This window comes from Mustelus asterias, chromosome 16 (genome assembly GCF_964213995.1).
Source record: "Mustelus asterias chromosome 16, sMusAst1.hap1.1, whole genome shotgun sequence".
Lineage (NCBI taxonomy): Eukaryota > Metazoa > Chordata > Chondrichthyes > Carcharhiniformes > Triakidae > Mustelus > Mustelus asterias.
In genome coordinates, this window is record NC_135816.1 from 11,742,083 (window position 1) to 11,758,093 (window position 16,011).

Below are 16,011 nucleotides of genomic sequence, written 5' to 3' on the forward strand. Positions count from 1 at the left end.
GCCATGAATTTCCCATCCCGCCGCCAGGGGAATCGGAGCGGGTGAGACAGAAAATCCGGCGGAGCATTTAAAGGTCTGCTGAGTTTAGCCGGGAGTTTGCGGTCTTGGGGTGCGCATGGCCGGAGAATCCTGTCCCTGATGCCACCTCCATCAAGACCGATGTTCCATCTCAACCAGACTGGACTGAACAACATGGGTCATTTCTCACCCTGCCCTTCCCTCATCCATTAGCAAGAAGCCCTTGCAGGTTCCCCGGCAGTGATCACGGGGAAGGTGAGGAATTCTCCCACCATGCCCGTGGTGGGTTTGGTGGTGCGCGGGCGAGGTGAAGCTGGCAGGAACCAAAATGTTAGAAACCTGCCAGTGTAAAATCCCGCTGCAATTCTCCCGAAGGTGGGTTAATGGTGGGAGTCTTCCGGCTAGCTGGTGGTGTGAACGCCATTCGCACTCATTTGCATCTGATGAATGTTGACTAAAACAACTGCCCGCCGGTGTCCCGTCACACCTTTCAATCTTGCTTCACGCCGGCGGGAATTTAGGCTGGTGTCAAACCGGATTGCGAATGAGTGAGGTTCACAAAGCAGCCCTCAGTTCACCAGAGACTGCGGGGTGAATGCAACAACTTACTGCTCCTGATGCGCTGCTCACCACGCTGCCGGGGCAGACCGGGGCATCCATCTCCATGCCGAGCTAGTCTCCGTGGACAGCCCTGTGCTGCTGGACCCATGGACCCTCCTGTATCACCATCTCGGATCAGTACTGTGCCGAGGGGTTGGTGAGTATAGGGATCTCCTTCCCTCCTGGTGTCACACACCAGTATCTATCTGGACAGACCTTACTGTGGGACTCATGTAGCCACCGCAACAAAGGTTCAAAGGGGTTAGGGTGTGGCATGAGGTCAGGGCTTTGGCGTGGGGGGGTGGGGGGGAGGTGTTGGCCTGATGAAGACAAAGGGGGCAACATGGAAGGTGGGCTGTTGAAGGAAGGGGGTAGAGGGTGAGTACTCATGATGGCATGCAGTAGGGGCAAGGAGTAGATGAAGGAGATGAACAATAGAAGGTGGAGAGGGAAGAACAAGGGGAGGAAAGCTGGATCCCAACAAGGCTGCTTGAAAACAAGGGGGTGAAAGGGCGACCAGATTGTTTACTGGAAGGGGATGGGTGAAGATTCCAAATATGGTGGGTAGAGGTCCAAGGGGGGGGTATGGGCGCCTTACAGGCAATAGGCTCGAGGGGAAGGTGGCTGATTCGAGGAACAAACTTCCTCTCGAGGCTGTTGGCCTTTTCCCTCTGGGTTGCTGACATTCTGCACAGTCTGGTGACGACCGGTGAGCTGGAGAGAGTGAGATAAATGTGCCGGACTGGTGTTTAAATATGGCGCCGGGATCTTTGAATCAATCAGCTGAGGAATTAATAAGGTTTCAAGTGTGGAATCCGGCCCGGGATCCCACCATTCTGACCAGCGGGAAAAGGGTCACCGGAGCTGCCCACCACCGCAAGTCTCAAAAGGGGAGAATCCTGATCCATGTTTCCAATCTCACTGGATGACGCAGGGACTTCCAAAAGGCAGATGGGCATTAAAAAAAAGAAGCAATTTTCGGGGCTGTGGGGAAAATAGGAGGTATGCTTGGGACTAAATTGGTCACCTCTTTCTAAGAGCCAGCACAGGTCGGATGGGCCGAAAGGCCACCTCCTGTGCTGTAAGATTCCACCTACCACCTTGCATGGTGTTGGATGGCGCTGGCTGGTCTAGTCGCAGTTACACTGGATATAAAGCAACAGGAGAAAGACGCCATGGAAACTGTGTGGCCAAACCAGAACCACCATTTTGGAAACTAAATAGCTGACCAGTATCTGTAAAGGAAAAGTTAGTCAATATCTTGATGTGGGAGATGAGTTAGCCTGGTCTGTCTTTTTAAGCAGCTGAAGGAGCATCAGTCATTTATAGAAACCTTCATTTTGGGGTGGCACAGTGGTTAGCGCTGCTGCCTCACAACACCACGGACCTGGGTTTGATTCCCAGCTTGGGTAACTGCCTGTGTGGAGTTTGCATGTTCTTCCCGTGTCTGCGTGGGTTCCTTCCACAGTCCAAAGATGTGTAGGTTAGATGGATTGGCCATGCTACATTGCCCTGTAGTGTCAGGCTAACTACATGGGGTTAAGGGGATAGAGCCTGGGTGGGATTGTTGTCGGGGCAGGATCGATGGGCCAAAAGGCCTCTTTCTGCACTATCGGGATTCTAAAACTCTACAATTCTGCTTGAGCAAGGAAAATGGTGAGACCTGGTGGAAAGGCCTAGACCCCTCTCAGACCCACCTTCACTGATGAGGTTCCTTCAAAGACAAAGCAAGTTGCCTTGTCCCGATGTCCCTGCCCATGACTTATGCTGAACATCAGCCTCTGCATGGTCAGTGTCTGGGCTTACCAACTGTGATAATGGCGGCGTCATCACATGAGTTGTCCCCCCATCCTCCAGCCAACACTTCCATCCTTGTGACCTTCCTCCACCAATTGGAAAGCAAAATGACTCATTACCCAATGTCAGCCAAACAGCTTTCCCCATTTTCAATGTTTTTTATATCTACCAAAGAGAAATTTTCAAAAGAAAATGGCAAATAAGCAATCTTTCTTAATGCCCCAGTGATTTTTCTCCAGAGTTGCAGTGTCCTGGAAATTGATAAAGGCAAAATACTGCGGATGCTGGAATCTGAAACAAAGACAGAAAATGCTGGAAATTCTCAGCAGGTCTGAGCACATCAAACCTCCTGAGATTTTCCAGCATTTTCATCCCACAGATTGTTCTTCAACTCCTGGTGACTCCAGGCCAATCCTGGAGAGTTGGCAAACTCACCATGTCCCATCGGCAAAGAAATGCCAGAATGGATGCTGCTGTGGGCCCCACAAGACAAGCACCACTCAAGGTAGAGAAAAAAAACCCTCATGGGTCATTGGAAATCAAGGTGTTAGTGGGCCAGGAAATAATACAGACGTGAGCAGTGTTATGAGTTAGGAGAATCTTGGATGAGCTGAAGTTTATGGAGGGTGAAAAATGGAATGTCCATCAGGAAAACATGGGTCAGTTTTGACGCCAACCGCTCCTGTGGTCCTTAGCAACCATGCCTGTGGCCCTTAGCAACCAGTCCTTTCTCATGGAAGCTGACAACCAATCCCATAACCCTGAGCAACCAATCCCTTCTCGTGGTCCTTAGCAACAAGTCCCATGGCCCTTAACAACCACTCCTGTGTCCATTGGCAAGCATGCCTGTGGCCCTTAGCAACCAGTACTTTCTCATGGAACCTGGCAACCAGTCCCATAGCCCTTCGCAACCAATCCCTTCTCGTGGTCCTTAGCAACTAGTCCCATGGCCCTTAGCAACCAATCCCTTCTTGTGGCCCTTAGCAACCAATCCCTTTTTGTGGCCCTTAACAACCAGTTCCTTGACCCACAAGCTGCCCAACACTGAAGATGGGGAGAGAGACCACTGCATGTTAACACAGCCTTGAAGAACTGACAATTTTCATTTTCAAAGCATGTTAGGATCAACATGTCCCCATTCAGTCTGCTGAGCTGTGGGCGGTGGGCGGTGGGCGGCCTTCCCCCTCAGCTGCAAGGCCACTCAGCAACCCAGAGGTTATGTCACAGGCCACGCACAAGACATTGCCTTTGAGATACCGCCCATGCGCAGTCACACAAAGGAACTGTGCACTTCAATGAATAGGTCACACACACACACACACACACGCACAGCAAAAATAACATTGCTGTGAGGCCATTCAGCCCCTTCAACCTGCTACATGATACAGGCCATTCGGCCCCTCGAACCTGTTAGATGGGAAATGGAAAGAGGCCATTCAGCCCCTCATGCCTGTTCCACATTTTAATCGGGAAGCTACGCTTTGGTGAGGGCGGGGGGAAGGAAATGGGGTTATTTGCTGTTTTTGTATCACATTCTGAGAAGCACTTCCATCTCATCACCTTTGCCTGCTTACGTGAGAAAGTGAATTAATTCTGACAATCATGCACCATTTCTAGTGTTTTTTGCTCGCCTGAGCCTTGGCACTGGGCTCTGGGCCTCACTGGAGATTTGCTTTTGTACCTCTGTACTGTATCGCCAATTAACTCGATGCCTTTCTGTACATTTTCGTAAGTGACTTTACTGTAAACTGTCGTGACACTGAAGAAATTAATGGATTCAGCAAAGCTTCTGTCTTCAGAATATGGTCTAACTCATAGGTAAGGTTGCTGGTGACTGACTTGTGAATATTTTAATTGGTGTTTCGCAAAATAAAGAGGTTTTATCAGTTTGTCTTGAAGGAAGTGTGGTCATTTATTTCGTTTTCGAACTGGAGACAAGGGGGATGGGATATTTGCATTGTCTTGTGGGGCTCTGCGTCGACAGGTTAGAGGCTTTGAAGAGTCATAGGGTGGAATTTTCCTGTCCCGCCGGCTGCAGGAACCGTAGTGGGTGGGACACGGACCATGTAAAGGTCCGTTGACCTCAGGTGGGATTTTCCGGCCTTGGGGCAGGCGCGGCCAGAAACCCCGCCCGTAGAGTTTTACAGCACAGGAAGGGGCCCTTTGGCCCATCGTGTCTGAGCCAGCCATCAGTCACCGATCTATTCTAATCCTGTTTTCCAGCACTTGGCCCGTAGCCTTGTTTGCGTTTCAAGTGTCCATCTAAATGCTTTTTAAATGTTGTGAGGGTTCCTGCCTCTGGCACCCTTTCAGGTGGTGAGTTCCACATTCCCACCGTCCTCTCAAAAATTGAGTTTTTCCTCAATTTCCCTTTAAATACCCTGCTCCCTCCCTTAAATCCATGCCCCCTGGTTACTGACCCCTCTACTAAGCAGAAAGGTTTCTTCCTAGCTACCCTGTCTATGTCCCTCATAATTTTAAACACTTCAATCAGGTCCCCCCTCCCCCTCAACCTTCTCTGCTCTAAGGAGAACAATGGCGGCACAGTGGTTAGCACTGTTGCCTCACAGCGCCAGGGACCCGGGTTCAATTCCGGCTTCGGGTCACTGTCTGTGTGGAGTTTGCACGTTCTCTCCATGTCTACGTGAGTTTGCTCCAGGTGCTCCGGTTTCCTCCCACAGTCCAAAGATGTTCGGTAGATTGACCATGCTAAATTGCCCTTTAGTGTTGCGGGATGCGTAGGTTAGAGGGATTAGCGGGGCAAATATGTGGGGTTATGGGGATAAGGCCTGGGTAGGATTGTTGTCAGCGCAGGCTCGATGGGCCGAATGGCCTCCTTCTGCACTGGGGGTTTCTATGTTTTCCATGATGCCTCTACATCTAGCAGATTATAATCCCATCTAATTCACCAAGTTCATTCAGGGAGAGAAGTCCGCTGTCGCCTGCCCTATTTGTGACTCCAGGTACATTGGCACTTGGTTGACTTTTAAATGGGCAAACAAGCCACTTAGATGGCAACAAAGCAGCTCACTGCCACCTTCTCAAGTCTGGTTAACAATACGCTTTGCCAGTGTTGCCAACAATCTGTGAATCAAGAAAAACTTGCTTCCTTGTGCTAATATCAGATTGTATGAACAATATGGCACACTTGCCATTCAGCCCAACCACTCCATTCCAACATTCGTGCTCCTGCCAAAAATTCCTCATTTTAAATACATTGGGGACATGTCGAAGCTTTTCTTCCGACACTCATCAGGGTACTTCGCAAGAATACCAATACAAGGGGGAAAACAACAACTTATACTGTTTGAGAAGAAAACACTGATTGGTTGGCAAGTGGACTCTGAGAGGTAAAGGTGTCCTCATGGAAAATGCACCAGTTGATGGTGTTTGACAGGTAACTGCCAAGGATTTTCTGAAATTTAAATCAGGCAGTGGCCCTGATTGGTCAATGCATTGCCCTGAGGAATGAATCATCGAATGGTTACCATCCATTTTATTTAGCTGAAAGAGGCGCAATGTGTTTACATGTTCACTCTGTCTGGAAGGAACAGTGCCCTGTGTATTAATCTATGTAGCTTGCAGTAACCCACACTGTGGGCCTGACTGACAGGCTTAAGTTGTTTGTCCACATAAGTTTTGGCACACACAACTATTTGGCAAATGTTATCCAATTGCGGAATCTAACCTAATGTTGGACACTGTGTTTTGAGTTTTCCAAGCATGGGCTGGTTGATTTGTACTTTTCCCATTGCCCATGCTGATGGATAGGATCCGGCCAGTCTTTGGGATGTATGGTCTACGTACGTATCATCACACTGGCACTGAAATTCATATACCGCATTATTAATTTGTGTGATAGGCAGTGCGTCTTTTTGACTTGATGGCAGCATCCTGTTTGTGGCGAATACCACTTGTGTTGCTACTGCACAATAGCAGCATGAAGCAGCTCACTTCACCAGTTACTCACATTTCTGAGATACTTGCCCTGGATCGAAGAACCAAAGACTTGTGTTCCACAACTTGCCATGCGCCTAGCCAAGCTGTTCCAGTACAGTTACTGCACTGGCATCTAACCGGCAATGTGGAAACAATGCCCAGGTATGTCCTGTACACAAAAAGCAGAACAAATCCAACCCGGCCAATTACCGCCCCATCAGTCTACTCTTGATCATCAATATAGTGATGGAGAATGTGATCAGCAGCATTATCCAGCAGCACTTACTCAGCAATAACCTGCTTACTAGAGGTGAGACAAGAGTGATTACCTTTGACATCAAGGCAGCATTCGACCGAGTGTGGCATCAAGGATGTAAAACTGGAATCAATGGAAATTAGGGAGAAAATCTCTGCTGGTTGGAGTCATATCTGGCACAAAAGAAGATAATTGTGGATGTTGGAAGTCAGTCATCTCAGTTCCAGGACTACACCACAGGATTCCTCAGGGTAGCGACTCATCAAAGCGGGTCCAGATAAAAGCTGGAATAAGGACACTTTGCCTGAATGCACGAAGCATTCGGAACAAGGTGAATGAGTTGATGGTGCAAATCAGCACAAGTGGGTACGATCTAGTGGCCATTACAGAAACGTGGCTGAAAGGTGACCAGGACTGGGAGATGAATATCCAGGGGTATCAGGCGTTTAGGAAGAATAGACAGGAAGGAAAAGGTGGTGGGGTCGCGCTATTAATAAGAGATAATATCAGGGTAGTACTGAGGGATGACATAGGCTCTGAGGAACAAAACGTGGAATCATTATGGGTAGAGATGAGGAATAGTAGAGGGAGAAAGACACTAGTAGGTGTGGTATATAGGCCCCCAAATAATAATGTTGAGGTAGGGAGGGCTATAAACAAGCAGATAAGGGATGCGTGTAAAAACGGAACGGCAATAATCATGGGGGACTTCAACATGCACATTGACTGGCAGACTCAAGTCGGTAAGGGTGGAATGGAGGAAGAGTTCTTAGAATGCTGTCGGGATAGTTTCCTTGAACAGCATGTTACGGAACCGACGAGGGAACGAGCTATTTTGGATCTGGTATTGTGTAACGAGGTAGGTAGAATTAAGGATCTTATTGTGAAGGACCCTCTTGGGTCTAGTGACCACAATATGGTCGAATTTCTGATTCAGATGGAAGAGGAGAAAGTTTGGTCTCAAACCAGTGTCCTCTGTTTGAACAGAGGGAAATATGATAGGATGAGGGATGAATTGGCTAAGGTAGACTGGGAGAGCAGGCTGGCAGGTAGGATAGCTGAGGAACAGTGGAAGATTTTTAAGGAGATCCTTTTCAGTTCTCAGCAAAAATATATTCCAGCAAAAAACAAGGATTGTAAGAAAAGGGAGAACCAGCCGTGGATAACGAAGGAAATAAAGGAGAGTATTAAAATAAAAACAGCTGCGTACAGAGTGGCCAAAAATAGTGGAGAAACAAGTGATTGGGAAAAATTTAAGAAACAACAAAGAGAGACTAAGAAAGCGATAAAGAAAGGAAGGATAGACTTATGAAGCTAGGCTAGCAATTAATATAAAAAATGATAGTAAAAGTTTTTATAAATATATAAAAAGGAATAGAGTGGCTAGAGTGAATGTTGGACCCTTGGAGGACGAGAGGGGGGAGTTAATAGTGGGAAATGAGGATATGGCTGAGTCTTTAAATAAGTTTTTTGTGTCGGTCTTCACGGTGGAGGACACAAATAGTTTGCCAAATATTAACGATAGAGGGATGGCAGCAGGAGAAATACTTAATACGATTAATGTTACCAGAGAGGCAGTGCTGGGTAGACTAATGGGACTGAAGGTGGACAAGTCCCCGGGTCCGGATGGAATGCATCCCAGGGTATTGAAAGAAATGTCAGAGGTAATAGTGGATGCGTTAGTGATTATTTATCAAAACTCGTTGCATTCTGGGGTAGTGCCGGTTGATTGGAAAACGGCTAATGTTACGTCGCTGTTTAAAAAAGGAAGGAGACAAAAGGCGGGTAACTATAGGCCGGTCAGCTTAACGTCTGTAGTAGGGAAAATGCTGGAATCCATTATTAAAGAGGAGATAGCAGGGCATCTGGATAGAAATGGTTCGATCAATCAGACGCAGCATGGATTCATGAGGGGAAAGTCGTGCTTGACGAACATGTTGGATTTTTATGAAGATGTGACTAGGGCAGTTGATGGAGGAGAACCGGTGGATGCGGTGTTTTTGGATTTCCAAAAGGCGTTTGATAAGGTGCCCCATAAAAGGCTGCTGAAGAAGATTAGGGCACACGGAGTTGGGGGTAGTGTGTTAAAGTGGATTGGGGACTGGCTATCCGACAGGAAGCAAAGAGTCGGAATAAATGGGTGTTTTTCCGGTTGGAGGAAGGTAACTAGTGGCGTGCCGCAGGGATCGGTACTCGGGCCGCAACTGTTTACCATTTATATAGATGATCTGGAGGAGGGGACGGAGTGTAGGGTAACGAAGTTTGCAGACGACACAAAGATAAGTGGAAAAGTGAATCGTGTGGAGGACGGAGAAGATCTGCAGAGAGATTTGGACAGGCTGAGTGAGTGGGCGAGGATATGGCAAATGGAGTATAACGTTGAAAAATGCGAGGTTATACACTTTGGAGGAAATAATAACAAATGGGATTACTATCTCAATGGAAACAAATTAAAACATGCTACCGTGCAAAGGGACCTGGGGGTCCTTGTGCATGAGACGCAAAAGCCCAGTCTGCAGGTACAACAGGTGATCAAGAAGGCAAATGGGATGTTGGCCTATATTGCGAGGGGGATAGAATATAAAAGCAGGGATGTCTTGATGCACCTGTACAGGGCATTGGTGAGGCCGCAGCTGGAATACTGTGTGCAGTATTGGTCCCCTTATATGAGGAAGGATATATTGGCATTGGAGGGAGTGCAGAGAAGGTTCACCAGGTTGATACCGGAGATGAGGGGTTTGGATTATGAGGAGAGGCTGAGGAGATTGGGTTTGTACTCGTTGGAGTTTAGAAGGATGAGGGGGGATCTTATGGAGACTTATAAGATAATGCGGGGGCTGGATAAGGTGGAGGCGGAGAGATTCTTTCCACTTAGTAAGGAAGTTAAAACTAGAGGACACAGCCTCAAAATAAAGGGGGGTCGGTTTAAGACAGAGTTGAGGAGGAACTTCTTCTCCCAGAGGGTGGTGAATCTCTGGAATTCTCTGCCCACTGAGGTGGTGGAGGCTACCTCGCTGAATATGTTTAAAGCGCGGATGGATGGATTCCTGATCGGTAAGGGAATTAAGGGTTATGGGGATCAGGCGGGTAAGTGGTACTGATCCACGTCAGATCAGCCATGATCTTATTGAATGGCGGGGCAGGCTCGAGGGGCTAGATGGCCTACTCCTGCTCCTATTTCTTATGTTCTTATGTTCTTATGTCCTAGGCCCCAACATCTTCAGCTGCTTCATCAATGGCCTTCTTTCCATCATAAGGTTAGGAGCGTGGATGTCACCGATGATTGCAGCAAGATCTGGACAATATTCAGGCTTGGGCTGAAAAGTGGCAAATAAATATTCGCACCATTGCCAAGCAATGACCATATCCAACAGGAGACAATCTAACCATCACCATTATTACATTCAATGGCAGTGCCATCACAGAATCCCAACCATCAACATCCACTGACCAGAAACTAAACTGGGCTCACCCCATAAACACAGTGCCTGCAAGAGCGGATCAGAGGCTGGGATTCTGTGGCGAGTAATTCACCTCCTGACTCCCCAAATCCTATCCACCATCTACACGGCACAAGCCAAGAGTGTGATGGAAAACTCCCCACTTGCCTGGATGGGTGCAGCTCCAACAACACGAAACAAGCTCAACACCATCCAGGGCAGACTGGCACCCCTTCCATAAACATTCACTCCCTCCACCACCGACGCACAGTGACAACAGTGTGTACCATCTACAAGATGCACTGTAGGAACTCACCAAGGCTCTTTAGACAACACCTTCCAAACTCATGACCTCTCCATCTAGAAGGACAAGGGCTGCAGATACATGGGAAGCCATCATCTGGAGATTCTCTTTCAAGTCACTGACCATCCTGGCTTGGAAATATATCGGACGCTCCTTCATTGTCGTTGAGTCAAAACCCTGGAACTCCCTCCCTAACAGCTCTGATCATAGTCCCAAATTATATACAGACATATTGAAATTTTAAGGAAGACAAGTGTTTTTGAAGAAAAGGACATACAAGCAAAAACTGGCTGAGACTGCAAAGTATCCACTTGCTGGAAGTCCCATGTGGATTATACTCAGTCCCGAGAGAGACAGTGGAATGTCACACCATTTTTCGGACTGAGAAATTTCAAAGGAAGAGAGGCAGTGCAAAAACTGAATTGTAATCTCCTGCAGAGACAATGCAATCTGATAACCATTTCAGCAGAGACCATCTCCTGTGAATTATATCACAGACACATTTGTGTTTTTCCCTTTCAAGAATTCACAAGAAAAGGGGCTATAAAAACCAGCTACAACCCTGGTCTCTATGTGCTAGTTTGGTGTTCTAGTTCTACTGCATGAGTGTTTGGTGTGAAGGTCACAGCCGAAGAACTCCCTCCCTCCCCCCACCGTGCTCAGGCACCCCTGTGCTGCCTCTCGCTCTCTCTCTCTGAGTACTGGAAGCGAGTCAGCAAAACCACTGTCGAAAAGGAAACAGGAGCTAACCTGCAGAACCAATCATCTCAGACCAACTGCTCAACTGCTGAAGTCATCGCTACCGGAATCACCCAACTTAACGACCGCAATGTTTCACCATCTCCTCCTCATGGACAATCCACGTATCTTTTGTAACTTTTATTTTTGGATTCACCTCTCATTTCTAATCTGTGTCCATGTGTGTTGCGTTTCATTATTTTTCTTCTCACGTTTTAGTAACCAATAAACGGACTTTTTCTCTAACTCGGGAAAGCCTGGTTAAATTGGTTCCGTTGAGAAATTCTTTCTTATTCATTCATGGGCTGGACGTGTCGCTGGCTGGGCCAGCATTTATTGTCCACTCCTGAGGGCAATTGAGAGTCAACCACATTGCTGCGGCTCTGGAGTCACATGTAGGCCAGACCCAGTAAGGACGGCAGATTTCCTTCCCTAAAGGACATTGGTGAACCAGATGGGTTTTTACAACAATCCACAATGGTTTCATGGTCATCATTAGACTTTTAATTCCAGATTTTTTATTGAATTCAGAACAGCTTCTTCCCTGCGACCAACAGATGTTTGAATGGACCCACCTTACATTAAGTTGATCTTTCTCTACACCTTAGCTATGACTGTAACACTACATTCTGCACCCTCTCCTTTTCTTCTCCCCTATGTATTCTATGAGTACACTCTTACTCTTCCGGTAAGCATTCTCCATGGCAGCCTTCATGACACACGACAATGCAGAATCGCTGAGCAGAAACTGATAGCCAAGTTCCGCACACATGAGGACGGCCTCAACCGGGATCTTGGGTTCATGGCACACTATCTGTAACCCCCACGACTTGCCTGGGCTTGCAAAATCTCACTAACTGTCCTGGCTGGAGACAATTCACACCTCTTTAACCTGTGCTTAACACTCTCTCCACTCACATTGTCTGCACCTGTAAAGACTTGATTACTTGTTAAGACTCGCATTCCAACCATTATCTTGTAATTGAGTTTGTGTCTATATATGCCTTGTTTGTGAACCAAACTCTTCATTCGCCTGGTGAAGGGGCAGTGCTCCGAAAGCTCGTGCTACCAAATAAACCTGTTGGGACTTTAACCTGGTGTTGTGAGACTACTTACTGTACTCTATGAACAGTATGCTTTGTCTGTATAGAGCACAAGAAACAAGGCTTTTCACGGTATCTCAATGCAAGGGCAGCAGATACATGGGAACACCACCAACTGCAAGTTCCCCTCCAAGACGCTCACCATCCTGACTTGGAAATATATCGCCGTTCCTTCACTGTCGCTGGGTCAAAATCCTGGAATTCCCTCCCTAACGGCATTGTGGGTCAACCCACAGCACGGGGACTGCAGCGATTCAAGATGGCGGCTCACCACCACCTTCTCAAGGGCAACGAGGGATGGGGAATAAATGCTGGCCAGCCAGCGACACCCATGTCCCAAGAATGAATTTTAAAAGGTGATAATGATAGATTAAATTTTTTTTAAATTAAAATTTCACCATCTGCCAATGGTTGGATTTGAACCCGGGTCCCCAGTGGGACTCCGGATTACTAGTGACAATACCACCACACATAGCCTTGCCCCAAATACATCTGGGGGCAAATTTTCCCGTTCCGTTCGCCACAGGAATTGTAGCGAGCGAGGGGCGGACCATGGAAAGGTTTGTTGACCTCAGCCGGGGTTTTCCAGTATCGGGGCGAGCGTGGCCGGAAAATCCCACCCCAGGACTGGGAAAAGGTATCCACAAGGGAAGGGATTCTTTTTAAATTGACCTTGTTGTGACCGAAGGAGGGGGTCCTTTATCCCTCGGTTTGGGGATATCCCGTCCGGAATCAAAACAAATTGCGGGACCTCACCTGAGGACTGGTCATAAAGGTCTACTTCATAGAACGCATCACAGAATCCCGAGAGTACAGAAGGAGGCCATTCGGCCCATCGAGTCTGTACTGATCACAATCCCACCCAGGCCCTATTCCCGTAATCCCACACATTTAACCCCTAATCCCCCTGACACTAAGGGTCAATTTAGCACGGCCAATCAACCTAACCTGCACATCTTCGGACTGTGGGAGGAAACCGGAGCACCCGGAGGAAACCCACGCAGACACGATGAGAATGTGCAAACTCCACACAGACAGTGACCCGAGGCCAGAATTGAACCTGGAACCTAGGCGCTGTGAGGCAGCAGTGCTAACCCACTGTGCCACCGTGCCGCCCCAATCACTGTGCCACCGTGCCGCCCCAATCACTGTGCCACCGTGCCGCCCCAATCACTGTGCCACCGTGCCACCCCAATCACTGTGCCACCGTGCCGCCCCAATCACTGTGCCACCGTGCCGCCCCAATCACTGTGCCACCGTGCCACCCCAATCACTGTGCCACCGTGCCGCCCCAATCACTGTGCCACCGTGCCGCCCCAATCACTGTGCCACCGTGCCACCCCAATCACTGTGCCACCGTGCCGCCCCAATCACTGTGCCACCGTGCCGCCCCAATCACTGTGCCACCGTGCCGCCCCAATCACTGTGCCACCGTGCCACCCCAATCACTGTGCCACCGTGCCGCCCCAATCACTGTGCCACCGTGCCGCCCCAATCACTGTGCCACCGTGCCGCCCCAATCACTGTGCCACCGTGCCACCCCAATCACTGTGCCACCGTGCCGCCCCAATCACTGTGCCACCGTGCCGCCCCAATCACTGTGCCACCGTGCCGCCCCAATCACTGTGCCACCGTGCCACTCCAATCACTGTGCCACCGTGCCGCCCCAATCACTGTGCCACCGTGCCACTCCAATCACTGTGCCACCGTGCCGCCCCAATCACTGTGCCACCGTGCCGCCCCAATCACTGTGCCACCGTGCTGCCCCTTGCTGTATGATCCTTTCATTTGATAGCTAGAATTCAAATCTCTTGTTTAAAGTTATCGGTGTCTGTGGGAACCCTTTACGTCCCCCTCTTCCTCATGTTTATATAGTTTCTCCTTCAGTGCATCTATACTTTTCACTTGAACCACTCCCTGTGATAACGAGTTCCACATTCCCGCCGCTCGTTGAGTAAAGAATTTTCTTCTGAATTCCCGATTGGAATTTCCTGTTGAATATCTCAGATTGACAGCCTCTGGCTAAGCTCTTTCCCACAAGAGGAAACCTCCTCTCTGTATCCACTAGATAAAAACCTTTCGGAATTTTACAGATCACCCCTCAGCCTTCTTTTCCCAGAGAAGAGAGGCCCAGGCTGTTCACCCTTTCCCGATGCTTCCTTCATTTCCCATTCCCAACCCAAAGGCAGGTCCGAATCACAGTGCCCCGATCTCCACCACGGGTGGGGTACGGAGATAGATCCAAACTTCAAAGGGTGGCACGGTGGCACAGTGGTTAGCACTGCTACCTGACAGCACCAGGGACACAGGTTCAATTCCAGTCTCAGGTCACTGCCTGTGTGGAGTTTGCACGTTCTCCCCGTGTCTGCGTGGGTTTCCTCCGGGTGCTCCGGTTTCCTCCCACACTCCAAAGATGTGCAAGTTAGGTTGATTGGCCGTGCTAAATTGCCCCTTAGTGTCAGGGGGATTAGCAAAGTAAATAAGTGGGGTTACAGGAATAGGGCCTGGGTGGGATTGTGGTCGATGCAGACTCAATGGGCCCAATGGTCTCCTTCTGTACTGTAGGGGTTCCATGAACTTCTATGAGCTTCCGGCTGGAATGGGGATTGAACCCTGTGCTGTCAACATAACCTGAACCACACCAGCCAACTGTCAGAGTTGCTGCTTCCCCAGTGCACGATTAAAGAGGTGGATGTAAAAGAATCCATGGCACTTTCCAAAGAAGATGAGGAAAAGATTATTCTTGCCGCGTGTGGGAACTTGCTGGGTCCAAAATGGCTGTCATGTCACCTCCATTGACTTTGGGGGTCAGTGGGTCATTTTAGTCTGAATGGCTGTCATGTGTAGTTATGTGCTGAGCCAGGAGGGGGAGCAGTTGTCCCACCTCTTAGATGTCAGTCAACTGAATTTGAGAAGAACCTCAACTCTGAACCAAAATTAAAATAATAAACCGAGTGGCGGCGAGTTTATCACCCCTCAGTTTGATATTCTGAGCAATGCAGCTTCAGTCGATTCTCCCTCACCCCAAGGACTCATTAAATAAATACTCTACGTGCTGTGGTGGATCTCAGGTTGGACCCCAGACGCTGCTGGTTTACATTCCGTCACCTCGGACAGACTAACATTCTCACCTCAGAGTCAGAAGATGGTGGATTAACATAAGAACATTAGAGAGAGGAGCAAGAACACACAGCCTGTTGAGTCTGCTCCACCACTCACCACCATCCCAGCTGATCGCCAACTCCATGTTCCTGCCCAATCCCAGAATTCCCGGGATCTGTCTATCCCAGGCTTAAATATAAAGTGAAGTTTAAGTTTTATTTAGTAGTCACAAGTAGGCTTACATTAACACTGCAAAGGAGCTACTGTGAAAATCCCCTAGTCGCCACACTCTGGCACCTGTACACTGAGGGAGAATTTACACTCGGGTACATTGAGGGAGAATTTAGCATGGCCAATGCATCTAGCCAGCATCCTTTCGGACTGTGGGGGGAAACCGGAGCATCCGGAGGAAACCCATGCAGACACGGGAGAATGTGCAGACTCTGCACAGACAGTGCCCCGAGGCCGGGAATCAAACCCAGGTCCCTGGCGCTATGAGGCAGCAGTGCCAACCACTGTGCCATCGTGCCACCCCATCTGGCAATGGGTAGAGAACTCCAAAGGTTCACAACCCTCTGAGTGAAGCAGCTTTCTCCTCATGTCTGCCCTAAATGATCAGGCCCCTTACCCTGAGATTGTGCCCCCCACGTTTTAGATTCCCCAGCCTGGGGAAAACAATCTCTCAGAGTTCACCCAATCAAACCCCTTCAGAAT